This window comes from Solanum dulcamara, chromosome 8 (assembly GCF_947179165.1).
Source record: "Solanum dulcamara chromosome 8, daSolDulc1.2, whole genome shotgun sequence".
Lineage (NCBI taxonomy): Eukaryota > Viridiplantae > Streptophyta > Magnoliopsida > Solanales > Solanaceae > Solanum > Solanum dulcamara.
This window is the reverse complement of record NC_077244.1, coordinates 72,957,083-72,974,407: the sequence shown is the minus strand read 5'-3', so window position 1 is coordinate 72,974,407 and position 17,325 is coordinate 72,957,083. Positions and strand designations below refer to the sequence as shown.

At 32.0% G+C, this 17,325-nt stretch overlaps 1 pseudogene; it reads right to left on the bottom strand.

The window, feature by feature from the left end:
* Window positions 1–3,402: 3,402 nt before the first annotated feature.
* On the bottom strand, window positions 3,403–4,879 carry LOC129900155 (bidirectional sugar transporter SWEET11-like; annotated as a pseudogene).
* Window positions 4,880–17,325: the final 12,446 nt, after the last annotated feature.

Below are 17,325 nucleotides of genomic sequence, written 5' to 3'. Positions count from 1 at the left end.
TTTATTTCTAAAAAAAAAGAATCAAATTCGATTTTCTCTCCTGTCACTCTAAACTTGGAGTCTTGACCCAATCCAAAATTAAAATGAATGAGATCTGCGACTAAAGATAACAAAGTTGGGTCGACTGCACCTATCTCACCTTTTTATTTTATTAAAGGTAGTTTTCATAGTCTTCATGTAAATAATTCTTATAGTGCAAGTTAGTGAAAAGACATCAATATAATTTATAAAATCTGTTGGACAGGATTAGTAAGTAAAAAGCAATTGAATTTGACGAATAAGCTTCTATATCAAAAAATTTAAAAATGAGCCATACTCATTAATTTGAATTTTGAAATCCTATCTTTAGCATTTAATTTCACGATTTTCTCTTTAAATAGTTTGATTTTTAATTTTTATGTATTAGCAATCAAACTTATGTCTAGTGGGGTATATATATATATATATATATATATATATATATATATATATATATTGTCTAGTGGGGTATAAGTTCTTTAAGAGAGTGGGATAACATATTAAAGACCAGTACAAAATATAGGGGCAAAAGTGAAATGTCTCTATCGTTTTTTTTAATGCAGATGCTACTCTCTTTTTGTTAATAATCTTTTGGATTATGAGGATCATCCTTAGGAAACCAATTTGATTTTGAAGTCTCATCATCACCACTAAATCCTAATTATCAGTGAACTGCAATCTTGATAATAATAATTACTCTAAAGAAAAGAAAACAAAATGACTCCAAAGAAGAGATCCCGATTTAACTGCAACCATGTGAAAGTATAATTCATGGATACGCAAATATTTTGGATCCATCCCATATTGATAAACTTACCTTATATATGTTTTGATCGGTGGCGTACACAAGATTTATTACATTCTTGTGGGAGAAAGAAAAATATTAGATGAAATCTTCTATGGACAATTTTAATTTCGGAGCCCAACGTTGGGTGAGACTGGTCCTACTTTGATATCATGTAAAATTAGATTTTGGACCTAACTCACACTCCAAAAACTAGCTAAAAAAAAGAATTGTCCAAGCCTTATAAAGAGTCTACCATCTCATTAATTAACAATATGGGACATTTATCATTCTTTAACAGGTACCACTTGGCATAAGGTGCATCCTCCTAGTGTTTGACAAATTAAAATTTTCTAATATAGCCATTTCACTTTTAATCATCCTAAGATAAGACACATATTATATGATGGGTAAATTCAGGAAATACGACTTTTATATTATATATAGGGAATCCCTTATAAATAACCATGAAACATAGATAAACTAGTTACTATAAGAAGAGATTGGCATGAATTCATTTCATATAAAAGTAAGTAAAGTTGAACATATTTCATGTTATCTAAAGGATCATCAGTAGCACTAAAACCTTGGACGTATTATATTGTACCCTGAAAGTGGACGAATTTGTAACAAGGGGGACATATAACACAGATTTGTTGAGGTAATTCTTGATGAATTTTTTCATCCTAGATCTTCCAATTCTTTGTGTTCATGATTACTAGAAAAGGCAAAAGTGATCATCCAAAGCAATAGTATTTAAATTGTTGAATCGATGTTACACATATAATTGGAGCTAGGAAAGGGAATTTCTACTTTCTTGGGGCAATATAATATATGGTCTGTGGGAATCTTTCTTTTCAGCAATTGGGTTTCCCATATTTTGTAATATGTAGTATTATTAGATATAGTAATGTCCTAGTACGGAAAGTTAGCTAGTGGTCTCTGTATTACAAGTAAATGTTTTCTCTAACAGCTTATATTATTGTTGTAGTAATGTCCTAGACGTATATTTGTACAATCGTAAATTATAATTAGAGCAAATTAATTCGTTGAGATCTTGTTTCCAATTTGGGAAATGAAAAATTGATCTCTCATTTCTTTCACTAAAATGAATAATTACATACAGTAAGAAAAAAAGGCATACTATTCATTCTGACTTACTGGAAATTGTTTTAAAAAGAAGAAAAAGAACCGGTCTGGCTTGAAAAACAGTTTGAACTACTGAATAAGAAGGGACAAGGACATTTATATTATACTCCAATGACCAATAGTATATATGGGAAAATTCACTTAATTATCCCCCGCCCAAAAATAGGTAGCCGGCAGATATATAACATTGGTATATAATTAGTTTATAATATATGTATATTAAATAGTGGACACTCTTCTCCTTCATAAATCTTACGTTGATCAAGTGATAGCAAAATTAAATATTACAAGAAAATAAGCAATTAGTGACGGACAAATTTTGTAGCTAAACAATAAAAATGTGATGTTAATTCCATTTAGCTATAGATTAGGATGGATTAAATAAAAAACCAATTAGCTAAAAGCTATTTAGCAACGAATTAGATAGGGATTAATTATTATTATTTTTTAGCTAATTTCGTATTTTTCTTGTTGTGAAAACGATTTGCAATTCAAGGAGGACTGGACATTTGGTGATATGTATCAATTGGTATACTATTAAATTTGATATCATCAGTAGTTAGAATTGGGATATATGAATACTTATTAAAGAGGAGTGGACTACACAAAAAGGATTTAAAGATTTGTACGCTTTTATGGCTTTCTCAAAAGCATGAAAAGAAGCCTATAGGTCAGCCATTTACCTCAGAAAACAATCTTTTATATGCATTTTTCCTTGTCACTAACGAAACTGCCATGCAACTTGATTTTGGAATTGACCTCATGGGACATCTTTTAATCCTAGAAAAAAAGTTGTTTTATCGATGCAAAATTAATTCTAAGGAAATCGATAACTCAATATTGATGAAAGAAAGATTCTTATATCTGAGATGAATCAGACTTTTATATGATTTTGGACAATTCTGATCTCCTTATGCTAGTTCTGGGACTAAGTTAAGGCCAAAGTTCATCTAACATGGTATAGCCTCCCATGTTGGGCCTCTCGGACACATCCTTTGAGCATAACTTAACTTGAAGAATCATAATTTAACCTAAAAGTCAGAGTAGATACTACCCACGATTCTCACGGAATTGTGCACTTCTTTTTGGAATAGTTACTCCGTGTTCCATTTAACATGATATTACTATTTAAAGAGTCAAATAATTTTCCACTATAATTCTTTATGTTCTTGATATACGCTTGATTAATTAAGAATGTGTAATTTATAGTATTACTTTTATGTAGCTTCGATCCCTTCATTCTTTTTTTAACTAGAGAAAGTATTATTGTGTTACACAACTTATTTGTTCACCATATAAAATGTGATGAATAAATTTAAAGAACATATTTACGAAAGCTAGATTATAACACCGATATCGAAATAAAAACTATTTAGGAAGTGCTATAAATAGGACGAAATTAAAATTAAAATCAAACGCATGCAAATGGAACAGTCTATGTATATCCCCACAAAAAACGTAATTTTATTTGTAACAAAGAAAACACATACAAGAATTTTCTTGTTCTAGCTAGGTACGTACATGCACAACAAGAGAAATATTATTGCATGAGCTAAGAATTCACTTGTGTACACAAACACAACACTTAAGGATTAATTATGAAAATGACAATTCCAATCTTAGATTAATTAATTTAGGTCTTAGGTTTCCACAGTTTGCAGATTTGGTCTATTATTGTCAACTTCAGCAGCACGTGCATTAAGTTTCTCAGAGTAAAGCGGTGTACCAGGTTTCCAAATGTCAATAATCTGCTCTTCAGTTAAATGAGGAAGCTTTTTCCCATCATCTAATATTATCACATGATTTTGTAATAGCTCTGGAAGTGTCTGCTCCTTTGTAACAGTCTTATCTTTCTTGTTTTTGTACACAACATATAGCACCATTTGGAGAACACCGAACATGAATCCTAAGATGTTTGGTGCCTATAGTTCAGACAAGGAGTGGAGAGTTATTATTATATACCACAAAAGGCGAATTCAAAATTTAAATCATGCATCATATACATATACATGTACTATGATTCACGCTATCAGAAAATTGCTAATTTCTGATAGAAACTTTTGATAGAATCTATTGGAATCTGGCTCATCAATAACAAAACATCGGATGTGCGTTCAAAATTGGGGATTTTCTAATAGTGCCATGACGAAATAAATATTAGATCATCAATTCAGTTGAACCCATAGAACGTGCCCCAAATAGGGGAGAGGAAGTGAAGCTTAAAAATAAAATACTTACATAAATTACGATGTTTTTCAAAGAAAGACCATAGAAGAACCACATAATAGCATTTAGCGATAGGAAAAGCGATAGGAGAAATGGCATATATTCCACACTCTTGGTTTTGATAACTTTTCGCTGCATGAATATAATGAAATAATACCAAATTAATTAAATTGAATATACATAGTTAAATATACATAATTTTCAAAATAATTTAAAAACGATTGTTAATATTGCATTCGTACGTAGACATACCAGTACGCATAATGGTGCTACAAACGTACATATTGAAAACACAATACATATCCATCCAACAATTTTGGCTCGGTCTGTTCCTTTGAATAGAAATTGAATGATGACGACAACTCCTCCAAAGCCAGCCACCACTAATAAAACTAGTAGCTTTATAGTTTGGACCTGATGCAGCGTCAGAAATTATCGTTTAGATGATCTAATAATTTTAAAGTACTTCATTTTCGTTTGTTAGTGTATAGAAAAAAACAACAACTTACCTTGGCTTTCTTCGGTGCATAGAAAATGTAGAAAATGACGTAAAATGTTTCAATAAAGACACCAAAGGCGTTTATGATTTTAATGGGAACCAAGCCACCATGGAGAAATGCGTAGTATATCAAAATTATTGCACTGGCTAGAGCAACCAGATATGGAATTGATTGAATAGCCTTCTGTTGATTTCTTCTTATAAATATTACAAAACGTTGGCCTGAAAATTTGTACATGTATATATATATATATATACAATAATGTAAGTACTAATTTATTTTAATCAATATCTCAATGAATTATTCAAGCAATGGGAGACTCACAGTGGAGAAAGGAACACAATGGACGAGACGATCATGCCTGAAAATTGAGAAAGGAAAGCAAGCAAACAAACAAACAAGTGAGATATGAATTTATGAAGATACGCGTACTACTAATTAAACAAATGTAATTACTAGTACGATGAAATGTCACATCCATGAAATCTAATAGGATTAGCTTACCAAGGGTACTTAAAGTATTAGATAAGTGATTAATCTCGACCATGGTTTTTAATTCTTTTTTTCTGAACTAATAATATGTGCAATTCTCTAGCTCAATTTTCTTTGTATCACAAAGAGCTTCAAGAGTTGCAACTACTTGAAAATGCAATTAGGAGAGCTAATTGATTGACACACATATATATATATAGAGAGAATTAAAGTAGGTGCAACAACAAAAAGGTCTTTTGTTTTATGTTGTATTTGGACACATGTATTAACGAAAAAGAAAGCCCTTGCAATTGCAAATTTCTTATGAATTTAATTTAGATACACCAACATTATAAGGAATTCTTATACATCATATATGTATATTTTAATATATTATAGCAAATAATTATTTATGAATAACTAATCTAAGTAGTCGATCATCCAATTGTACTTAAAGTTGTTGGCGAATATATATATAATATATGTATAGTTATGTATAAATATATATTTTGTGTAATATAATATATACATCAGCTAGGAAAAATAATCAATGAATCCACTCGGTTATATATGTAAAGATTAGTCCCATGATTACTCATTTTTCTTTTGGGAAATTTACATAAATGTACAACATTAAGAAAATATTTACTATTTATAGCAATAATATTTTTTTTCACTGAACACTTATAATACACTTATAATATAATTTTAATACATATTAACGAGAATAATTTATAAAACTCATATAATACAAGTTTTATTCATGGATACTTAATTTATCACATACTTTAATACACTTATAATACATTATGTCAATTTCTTACCAAACAAGTATAATATATTTTAAAACACTTATAATACATTTATATTGCATGCATAATTCACTTTTAATACATAGTAGATATATCATAATATTATTATATATTGCTATAAATAGTAATAAATAAAAAGTATCGCTAAAATCAGTAATTATTTATTAAAAAGTGTTTTTCCTAATAATTTTTTCTTTACTTTTTGCTAATATTTATACTTTACCAGTTACTCCAAGGCTCTCCTTCAATTCTGTTACAATATCAACGTATATAAATTAAACTCAATTTATTGTTGTTCAAGGGGTAAAATGAAAATATCCTAAAATTAATGGGTCCCAACGTACGCTTTCATTATGTCATCCTCCAATACACTAATAAGGTGCTTTAATATTGGAGGGATCTCAGATTTTTTTTAGCGGGCGTATGCTCATGAAAGTACAATTATTATTTTTTATTTTATTTGATATTTTTATCATTGAAATTGGAGTTAGAGTTGTATTTGGTCATACCTTTTTTAATAAATATTTAAAATTTGAATGTAGTTTTTTAAAAACATATAAAATATAAATTTAAATATGATTATTTTATGAAAAAGATAAAATTAGTGAAAAAAGTAAAAGTAAAAACAGATTTTTTTGATGTATTTCAGATTTTTGTATCTAAAATTTTATACCAAACACCAATTTTCAAATAAAGGAAAATAAAAACTGAAAAATCTCATGACCAGAGGAGTAAGTTTCTGTTCTGCATGGGTTCCAAATCAGCAAAATAAGAATCCAGAAATGATGTTCAAACCAATTATTGCCTGCCATTTGGCATAAATAATAGAGTGGGACCACTTTTTTCTACTATATTGCTGTGATCAATTTGGTGAAATGGCTAATGAAAATTCATCAGGATATTGCCTTGCTTTATTAGGCTTATCTTGTCGATCTGGGTGGAGTTATGTCATATATTCTGCACTATCAAATTAGTTCAATATCAATCTTTCTTACATGAATTTAATTTTAATTATAAAAATATTTTTTACATTATCATTCCATCGTTTAATACTACATATCATATATATATATACACTTGAGCCATGGTCCTTTGAAATTTTATTTTAAATTTATTTTCAAAATAAGAATAAGACTATGTACACATCTAACATCACCTCAAGATTCCACTTGTGATATTACACTAACCATCTTGTTATTATTATTGTGTTTAATTATAGGTCTACCTGATCCGATAATATAAAAAAATTATCCATTGTGAATGAGTAGAACTAAATTAATTTCTTTTATTTTTCATACATGAAGTTTAGTTAATATATATTGAAAAAAATATATAAACAATTCTTACATTATCAATACAATTTATTAATCATAGCATTAATTATTTCTTTTTTTTATTTATCAAAACTACTTATTGCAGATGACATGTTGAGTATATAATTGCTAAATATGATTTTCTATTCACTACACAAGGATTAGGCTTCAATTATTATAGCTACCCAACCCACAATCAACCACATATTCATCACAAATTAATGCTTGTTTTTTTAGTAAAGAAAAAATCCCCCTTTTGAATAACACATTCATCTTTTACTGATACATCAACGAAAGCAAATGAATAGAATTGTTACAATCCCAGAAAATGAACATTCACCAAACAACAACAATAAAGAACAATAACAAAAACAAATGGATTATGAGGTCAGAAACAGCGGCATTGAGATGATAAGTATTGAAAAACAGACAGTCAAAAGCCAAATGACTATACAGAAAGAGATAAGGAGCTCCAATCCTCACCAAATAAACACCCCCTATCCACAGATACTAATAAGTGTACCTTTCTAGATAAACAAATGGAAACCTCTAAGCAAGATTCAATCGGAAACCATGTCACAGTTTAGGATAATGTAGAAGAGTTAGATCCGCCTGACGAAATAAAAAATTCATTGGAGACCGATAACTTCATTCCCCTCAGTTCCGCAGATAAAGAACGAATTTTTAACAACTGGGCAAATGCCCTTATAATCAAAGTTTTAGGAAGAAGAGTGGGATACCAATTTTTACAACAAAAACTAACAGCCATTTGGAAACCTACTGAAAACTTGTCCCTTAAAGACCTTGGATTCGATTACTACTTAGTGAAATTTAGTAAAGAAGACAACTACAACAAAGCTTTACCTGAAGGACCTTTCTTTATAGGAAGCCAATTCCTAACGGTAAGGAGATGAGAGCCAAAATTTGTAGCTTTTAAAACATCTTTAACTTATTCTGCCATCTGGGCAAGACTACCCAAACTCCCTATCGAGTTCTACGACTACGAAATCCTTAAAAAGATTGGAGAAAAACTGGGACAACTACTACGTATTGATGCCTGCACATCTTTAGCAGTAAGGGGCAAATGTGCTAGAGTATGTATATTTGTTCTCATCGAGGAACCACTTAAAACCTTTATCATAATCAAAAGACACATTCAAAGGGTCACCTACGAGGGATTCAATATGTTATGCACTTCTTGTGAAAAAATAGGTCACAATGATAGAAACTGCCCTAAGATAACATCGGAGAACAACCATAGCAGTACAGAAAAAATTAAACAAAACATTGAGAAAATTGTTTAAAAAGTTGATCAATGGACCATTCTATCACACCAAAGAAGGAGGAAATCCAGCAACCAATTAGAGAGAAATTAAGCAAAGTCATACGGCTCAGAGAACAACGGAGGAAACCTAACGCCGGCGATGAACACAAAGAAGAAGAAAGGGAACCTACCAGGTAGAGTTCACTACAAACCAAAATACAAGCAAAGGACCTCTACGCTAAATAATGGATAATAATGCTCAAAGGATAATAGCAATACCAACACCCTACCCATCACACCCAGTGATACCCCTTTCACTAACTCATCATCATCTACTATCACACCTACAAAAAAAAGTTGTGCTTTCCAACCAAGATCAGCCTAATTCCTATAAAGTACTAGATAAAGACTTAGATCTAGTTAATCCATCAGATAAAGGGGAAAACTTCTAATTCTCTACTGGACATAGAGACTTCTACACCAAAGAGACAATGTCCAATCATACTATGAACAATAATATTAAAGATACAGCTTTTTGGATAATAAATAGCACATAACTTAACTTCATTAAATACCCATTAGTTACTGTAAAAGACCCAAAACAAACACAAGAAAAAACCCAATCATACCAATATTTCCATCTGCTCAGAAAAGCAGGTTATGGACATAGAAACTCTCATCGCTGAAGAATAGATATTAGCAGCATTAAATGTTGATTACAATTCTCCCAACAGTAATGATAATCTACACCTAAAAAACAAGTTTAAACTCCTACAAGATCCCTATAGTATACATCATATTGACAATCTAAAGATTACAAATCAAAATCACATTAATGAATTAGATTAGGCAAGGAAGAAGGATGAGGAAAATCCATCAGACCAACCTCCACTCCAATTAAAAAAAACAGATAAAAAAGAATCATATAAACATCATAGATCCTAAAACAAACAACTCTCATATTTCAAAAATTTGGAAAAAAAATGATGAGACCATCAATGAACCATCACAGGAGATTCCAACGTACAAAGAGGAACGTGTGGGTGAGGAAGCCGTGGGTGAGGAAGCCAAACAATATCAATAGGATCCCTACTCTAGAACTAACAACTCCTCCACCACAGATCTGCTCCACAACACTACTCCCCTAGAATAATGTTCCCCAATCATGGTTGGAAGATGAACTAACCGGACACATGTTGAGCATAGGACTCTAGATCAATGGACGGGACATGGTTCTCCAGATAGAGGACCCCCTCTACTTGGCTCAAATAGTAACGGAGGGCTTGAGAATAGGGATGAACAACATTGCAAATCACCCCTGGCTGACCAACTCAGCGCAACAAGCACCACTGTATCCTTTATTCCCCAATATTTGGAACCCACAAAACATAGCCAACCTACTCAACATGAATCTCCCTCTTTTCTCAAGCCATCAACTACCACCAGTTCGAACCCAATTGACTCAAAGAACCCTAACATAAAAGTGAACTATGAGATGAATTCACAAAACTTCGTCATAATGTCAAACCCAGGAAATTACTATTCCAACAACAATGCCCAGGGTTATGCACATATGTCAATCCCTATGCAGAACCAGAGGAACACAACACAAAGGAAACAAGCATATGTGTCACCCCCTCAAGCTACACAAAATCTAGTGACATCACCAACACTGAACCAACCAGTGATAGAAGAGGAGGAAGAAGAGGTAAGATTTAGAACAGAAAATGTAGTCAAATATGGGATGCTAAGATAAGAAAAAACAATAGTGTTCAAGAAAAAAAAGTTCATTTTACGTTGCCCGATGAAATTGAGAAAATGCTCAATCACTATAAGGTCCTTAACACCTCCTCAAGGGATTTACAAGTATGCAATGGTAATGGTTCCAACACTATTTGCCAACTATATGTGGGGCAATGAAAAAAGTTCGAACCATCAAAGTTCTTAGAGGGGAAGGATGTTATATCCCATATTTTTTTTCTTTTTACAATAGGACATTTTTGGGATAACGGTAACAAGTCAAGGGCAAAGCTATGTTTGATTTTGTTGGATACAAAATTCTTATGACTAAATTGGAATGTGGAAATATTGGAAAAGTTTAGGGGTAAAATTGAAATTTCACATGTGGAAATACTATAAAAGGTTGAGGACAAAATTGGAATTTTACATGTGGAAATACTATAAAAGGTTAAGGGCATAATTGGAATTTCAACTTAGAAATATTAGAAAAGGTGAGGGGCAAAATGGTAATTTCACCTAGGAGTATCTTCAACTCCTAGAACTTTCAAGAGAATTGGAAGAAGTTGAAGAGCAAAAAATTCTAAGGAAAAAAAAGAGAGTTTCGGCCAAGGTAAGAAAAAAATAACTCCTTGAAATTTCATCCCTAAAATTATAATTTCTTGGTATTTCCACTAAATCAAGGGTCCTCTACAATATGATGAAGTTATTTTGGAAGATAGGAGCCTTGTTTGGTTGATTGGGTGTCTTGGTGAAGTGAAGAAGTTGGAAGGAAAAGGTAAGAATTAATCTAATTTCATTATGTTATGAAGTTTGTTTATGTTGTAGTAAGTAGGAATGTGTAGAATCCATGGAAATATGGAAGTTATATGGTTGGATTTTGACATATGAATAAGTTATGTGTATGTAAGATTGTTGGCAAGAAGACTTGAATTTTTGTGTAGTATTTTAGTAGTAGTTATGGAGTAGTGGTTATGGTAAAAATTTTATGTTGGAATTGGAAGTTGAATGAATTTATTGAAGTTGGAAATATGGGTTAGGTGATGAAATGGAAAAAATTAAGTTTGTATAATTTGCTAGTTGTTGTTATGATTTTGGGGATATAAATGAAGTTTATATGGTGTAAGTTGGTATTAAAATGGTTTGTAGGAATTATGCCCTTAAAGGATGATTTTGTAATATTATGAAAATAAAGTTGTTAAAGTATGGATTATTGTTGTTGATTATGAAGTTGAAAGAAGAAAATGGATTATAATAGTTTTGTTGCATTTATGGAATTTTTGGGTGAAATATGGAATTGATGAATATTGGATAGTTTACTTGGAATATTTTTCACTTATGTTGGAATGAGTTGAAATTAATTATGAACATGAAATATTCATATTTATTTGGAAATGCAAAGTTGGGTTGAAAGTTGTTGTACTATTTGGAAAAGAAACCAATTTATGTTATGGTGCGTTTTAAATTGATTATTGATGGTATCGGTGTTGTTGTTGACTTGGTTGTTGATATGGTGGCCGAGTTGTAATCTCGGGGTTGTCATATATATAAGGGAGATGCTGCCGAAATTTTTGTAGACAGATATTGATAGAATTAAATTCTTAAAGTCTTGTGAATAGTAATTGGTAAATGTGACCAATTGTAGATTTTGAAGGAAACGAGAATTGAATTTGGACAACCGTAAAGCTTTACATTTTCTTCTCTTGGCATGTCCTAGATGTAATAGGAGTGAATACGAACCTCGGAGATCACTCTACTCTTCGAAATCGACGCTCGAAAATTTCCCTTTTCTATTCAATAGAATTGAATTAGGTAATTATGAATAGTTTTGAAAAAATTGTCTAAACTTCTAGATTTTGCACAAATGAATTCCGACTACCTTAAAACTCTTCTAAATAATGTTATAAGGTGTAACACACGTGATTTGTATGCGCCACCTCATTTGACCGAGGTGGGTCCCATTATTCCGAATTTTTCTTTGTTATTTCGTTTGGATTATGTTAGGGAAAATTTGAAAGAAACTTTTTGCTATGCTTCCTAATATTATATGAATAATTATTCCGTTAATTTCCATAATATATTTGGAAGTACGGAGATGATTCGGAAAATACTATTTTGACATAGACTATTGTGATATTGGAAGTATTTGTACTATTATTATTATTCAAGTTTTCTTTTATGATTTGTTATCGAAATTATGCCATCGAGTCTGTATAAATATTTGTAATTTAAATTGCATTTAGTTTCTCACTACTCTATTCGTGTATACTGTAACCACTCTTTCACTGAGCCTGGGCCAGGATATGTTTTTGTGTGTATTTCTCTGCATTGTTCGCCGTGTCCCGACGTGAGGAGGCAGGTATGACATGTACATGGGGTGGTAAATGTTATGCCACGGAGTTATGCTGTGCCATGTACATATATGTTTGTGATATGATATGATATGATATGAATTGATATGGCCATCTGATATGATATGATTTGTTACGGAGATATTCCCTACTCTGGTGTTATGCTATGCTGTGGCGCCGATGAAGGGAGGGCGACCACACTTTGTTCACCGAGTCCATAATGGGGCCGGATATGGCATATGTCTGTGCATATATGATTTGAGATTTTGATAAGCATTTTGAAATTCTAAACATTGATTTCATATTTTGCACATACTATTCAGATTATGAATTTATATATTACAGTTCATGCTTTACATATTCGGTACATTTTCCGTACTGACCCCCTTTCTTCGGGCGCTGCGTTACATGCCCGCAGGTACCGAAGTTCGTTTTGCTGAGCCGTCTGTTTAGGACATCTACTGCGTTGTTGACAGTGCTCCCTTGTTCGGAGCTTGTATTTCGGTACTTACTTTATCTCTGTATATTTGGATAAGTTGGTCAGGGGTACGATGGGGCCCTGTCCCGTCTTATGACTATGCTATCATCTGTAGAGGTCTGTAGACAGAATTATGTTGTGGGTTTTGTATATATGGTTTGGGCTTTGTGTGTTTTATGACGGCCTATCGGCCTTCGTGCGTTATATCTATTTTTTTGTGATCTATTTAGAGATTCCTTCTGATCATTATCTACGTTTATCCGATTAATATGCTAATTTGGGGATAAGGGTACATTTGGGTGCCCAACTTGGGGCACCAGTCACGGCCTACGGGATTGGATCGTGACAAAGGAGCTCACAAATTTAGAACTCTAATATGACAATTATCGTATGGAATTGTAGAGGAACAGAAAATGGAGATTTTAGAAGAGCTTTCAGATCAATGCTCGATTACAATCAGCCAAGCTTAACTGTTTTGCTTGAGACAAAACAGGACAATCACCATGGCATTATGAGGGACTTCGAATTCAGCAGCTTGGTTTAAGTTCCTACTCAAGAAAATTCTGGTGATATTGTAATTACGTGGAACAGCGAGGAGATCACGGTGGATCAAATTGGTTCTACAAATCAAGAAATTTATGCAATGATAGAGGTACACAATCAATCCAACACATAGTTCCTAACAATTATTTATGCTAGCAATTTACTTAGCGAAAAACTTATTTTATGGAGTAACCCTAAAACTGTAGCTAACAATTTTAAGGGACCATGGTTAGTAGCCAGAGATTTTAACGAAGTAACAAAAGCTAGTGAAAAGTTTGGTGGTCTACCTGTTAATACTACTAGACTTAATCAGTTTACGAGTTGCTTGGACAAATGTGGATTGCTAGACTTAGGTTTCAAGGACAAAGGTTCACTTAGGCTAACAAGAGGAAAAAATGTAAAACGTTAATTATGAAAAGACTTGATAGATTCTTAGCCAATTTGGAATGGATAAAACTCTACCAAGATGCAAGTGTGAGAAATCTCGTTAGAACTCATTCCAACCATTGTGCAATTAAGCTTGAGTTACATAAACATATTCCCAGAAATAATAATATCTTTAGAATAGAATCAATATGGACATCTCATCTGAACTTTATAAATATTGTGCACGATTCATGATAAAATCAAACAAATATTACCAACGCGATAGAAAACTTCACTAAGAACTTAAAAGAACGCAACACCAAAATGTTTGGAAACATTTTTCATAAAAAAAAATATCTTGCTTGCAAGGATGGAAGGAATTCAAAAATCACCAAAATACATGACCAGTCCTTTTCTCATCAACCTGAAAATAAATTTTTTGAAGAATTAAATGAGATATTAAAATTAGAGGAAGAATTTTGGAGACAAAAATCTAGAATCCAATGGCTTCAAGAAGGAGACGCCAATACAAAATTCTTCCACATTACTACAATGCAAAGAAGAAGGAAAAAAAGAATTTTTAGTCTAAAAAATGATGTAGAAAATTGATATTATGAACAAAACGACATAAAAGAGATATTTAACGCTTTCTATAACGACTTATACACCACTAGCCAAAAGAGGTCTTCGATTAATGAATATTGTATGACCTATGGTGCTAATATAGAGATCGAGGAGCACAATAGGATGACATTGGAACCTAGCGAAAAGGAAATAAAATATGCCATCGACTCCTTCAAACCTCTAAAAGCACCAGGGTTGGATGTTCTACATCCATTCTTGTACTAAAAATATTGAAACGATACAAAAAAATGCCTAATCAATTTTTGCAAAGAGACTTTTAGGACAAGGAGAATGTCTTAAGATATGAATACTACTTACATATGTCTCATACCAAAATGCCAAAACGCACAAACTTTAAAATAATTTAGACCTATCAGTCTATGTAACACCGCTTATAAAGTCTTTACAAAAATTATTGTCAATAGAATTAAATCTTTCATTCTAAAACTTATACATTCAACTCAAGCCACTTTCATAAAAGGAAGAAGAGCCTCTGATAACGTTATAACAGTTCACGAGGTCCTAAATCACTTTAGAACTTTAAAAAGAAAAAAGGCAAAAAGGTTGATTAAAAAGCGTTTGACAAAATAGAGTGGTCTTTTGTTCGATTCTCCCTAAAAGCACTAAATTTTTCCTCCAAACTAGTTGATATTATCTTGTCATGAATATCCAGTTCAAAAATATCCATCCTTGTTAATGGTTCAAAAACAGATTTCTTCAAACCATCTAGAGGGATAAGACAAGGCGATCCTCTTTCTCCTTATATCTTTATTATTTGTATGGAAATGTTATCTTGATGCATCTATCAAGAAGTAGACTGTCGTAGATGGAATTCTATAAAGATTTTTAAAAAGGGACCCTTAATTTCTCACCTTTTCTTTGCCGATGACCTTATCTTACTTGCAAATGCAATGGAAAAAAATTATAACTCTATAATAGATGTGCTAAACAGTTTTTGTGCAATCTCTGGACAATCAATAAATTTTAGCAAATTCAAAATAACTTTCTCCAAAAACACTCCGACGGATGTTAGAGAAGAAATCGGCAATTACCTAGGTATGAAACACTCTAATGACTTTGGTAAATACTTGAGATTTTCAATGATCAATTCAGGACTATCAAAACATAATTTTCAGTTCATTATCGATAGATTGAACACTAGGTTAAAGGGGTGGAAGTCCAACTTTCTCACAATTGCGGAAAGAACCACCTTAATAAAATCAACCCTTGCAACTATCCCAAATCATATCATGCAGCTTTATCATTTACCCAAGGCAACATTATCAAAGATTGACTCAATTCAAAGAAATTTCTTGTGGGGAAGTTCGGAAGAAAAAAAAATGTCACCTTGCAAACTCGATATTGTTACCAAGCCAAAAAATAAGGGGGGCATTTGGTTATATAAGGTGCTATGAAAAAATGCTTCTTTCGACATGGCATTATCCTGGAGATTTAAAAAAAAATCAGAACTCACTTTGGGCACAACTTTTGCAAAACAAGTATGAAAACAAACAAAAGGAATAATCAAACGGCTACAAGCCACCTAAGAGGATCCAATATATCAAAAAATATTATTAGAGGCTTGAAACTCTGTAACGAGGGCATTAAGTGGAAAATTAAGAATGGAAAATAAATAAACACATGACAAGACAATTGGATAAACCAAGAAAAACCTCTAAGAAATATGATTTATGGCCCTCTAATGAAGCATGAATATGATTTAACTATAACCGACATCCTTAGTAATGGTTATATCAAAACTGAATCTTTCTACTTTGAGCTCCCCATAGAAATTAAGAAACAAATTCATAGCACATACGTCAAGCAAATTAGTATAGGAGAGGATAGCTATAGATGGAATATTGTAGGACGCAATGTCTTCTCGACAAAGGCGGCTTACGATCTAATCTCAAAAGAAAGCAATTATAAATTTAAGGAGGAGGATTTTACTTGGCTTTGGAAGATCAACACTTTAAATAAGATAAAATACTTCTTGTGGTTAGTTTGCCTTAACAGAATTCCCACAACTCACATGTTACATAGAAGAAAAATCCTCCCTAGTGATATTTGCAACATTTGTTGGAATGAAAAAGAAGACATAAAGCATATACTCTTTAGATGCACTCACTCAAGAATATTATGGAATCAAGTGAATCCAAGTCACAACTATCCTCACTGTGCGCATAGCCTGGAAATCATGAAATTATGGTTGAAAGAACAAATTAAGTCAGAGAAACGGCTAAATTTCTTAAATTAGCCTAATTTTATATCGTTTCTCCTATGATAAAACTGGAACAACCGAAATGGCATCATATTTCAAAAAAGTACAAAACCACTCTTGATCATCCAAGTTTACAATAAAAAAAAAGAAATACAAGTTTATGACCAGTAAAAATGTCCTAAATAGAATTAAAAAAATCATCTACATCAAATGAAAACCTCCAAATAAGAATGTCTTTAAGCTCAATATTGACGGAGCTTGCAAATGTAATCCGGGCAAGGGAGAAATTGGAGGTGTATTTAGAGATCATAATAAGAAATGGGTCTTGGGTTTCAATATGGGAATACACTATGCCTTTAATATCTACATGGAAGCATTAGCTCTACCTCACGGCTTAAAAATTGCTATACAAAACAAATTGACACCTTTAGTAATCGAAACAAATTGCTATGAAATTATCAGCATGTT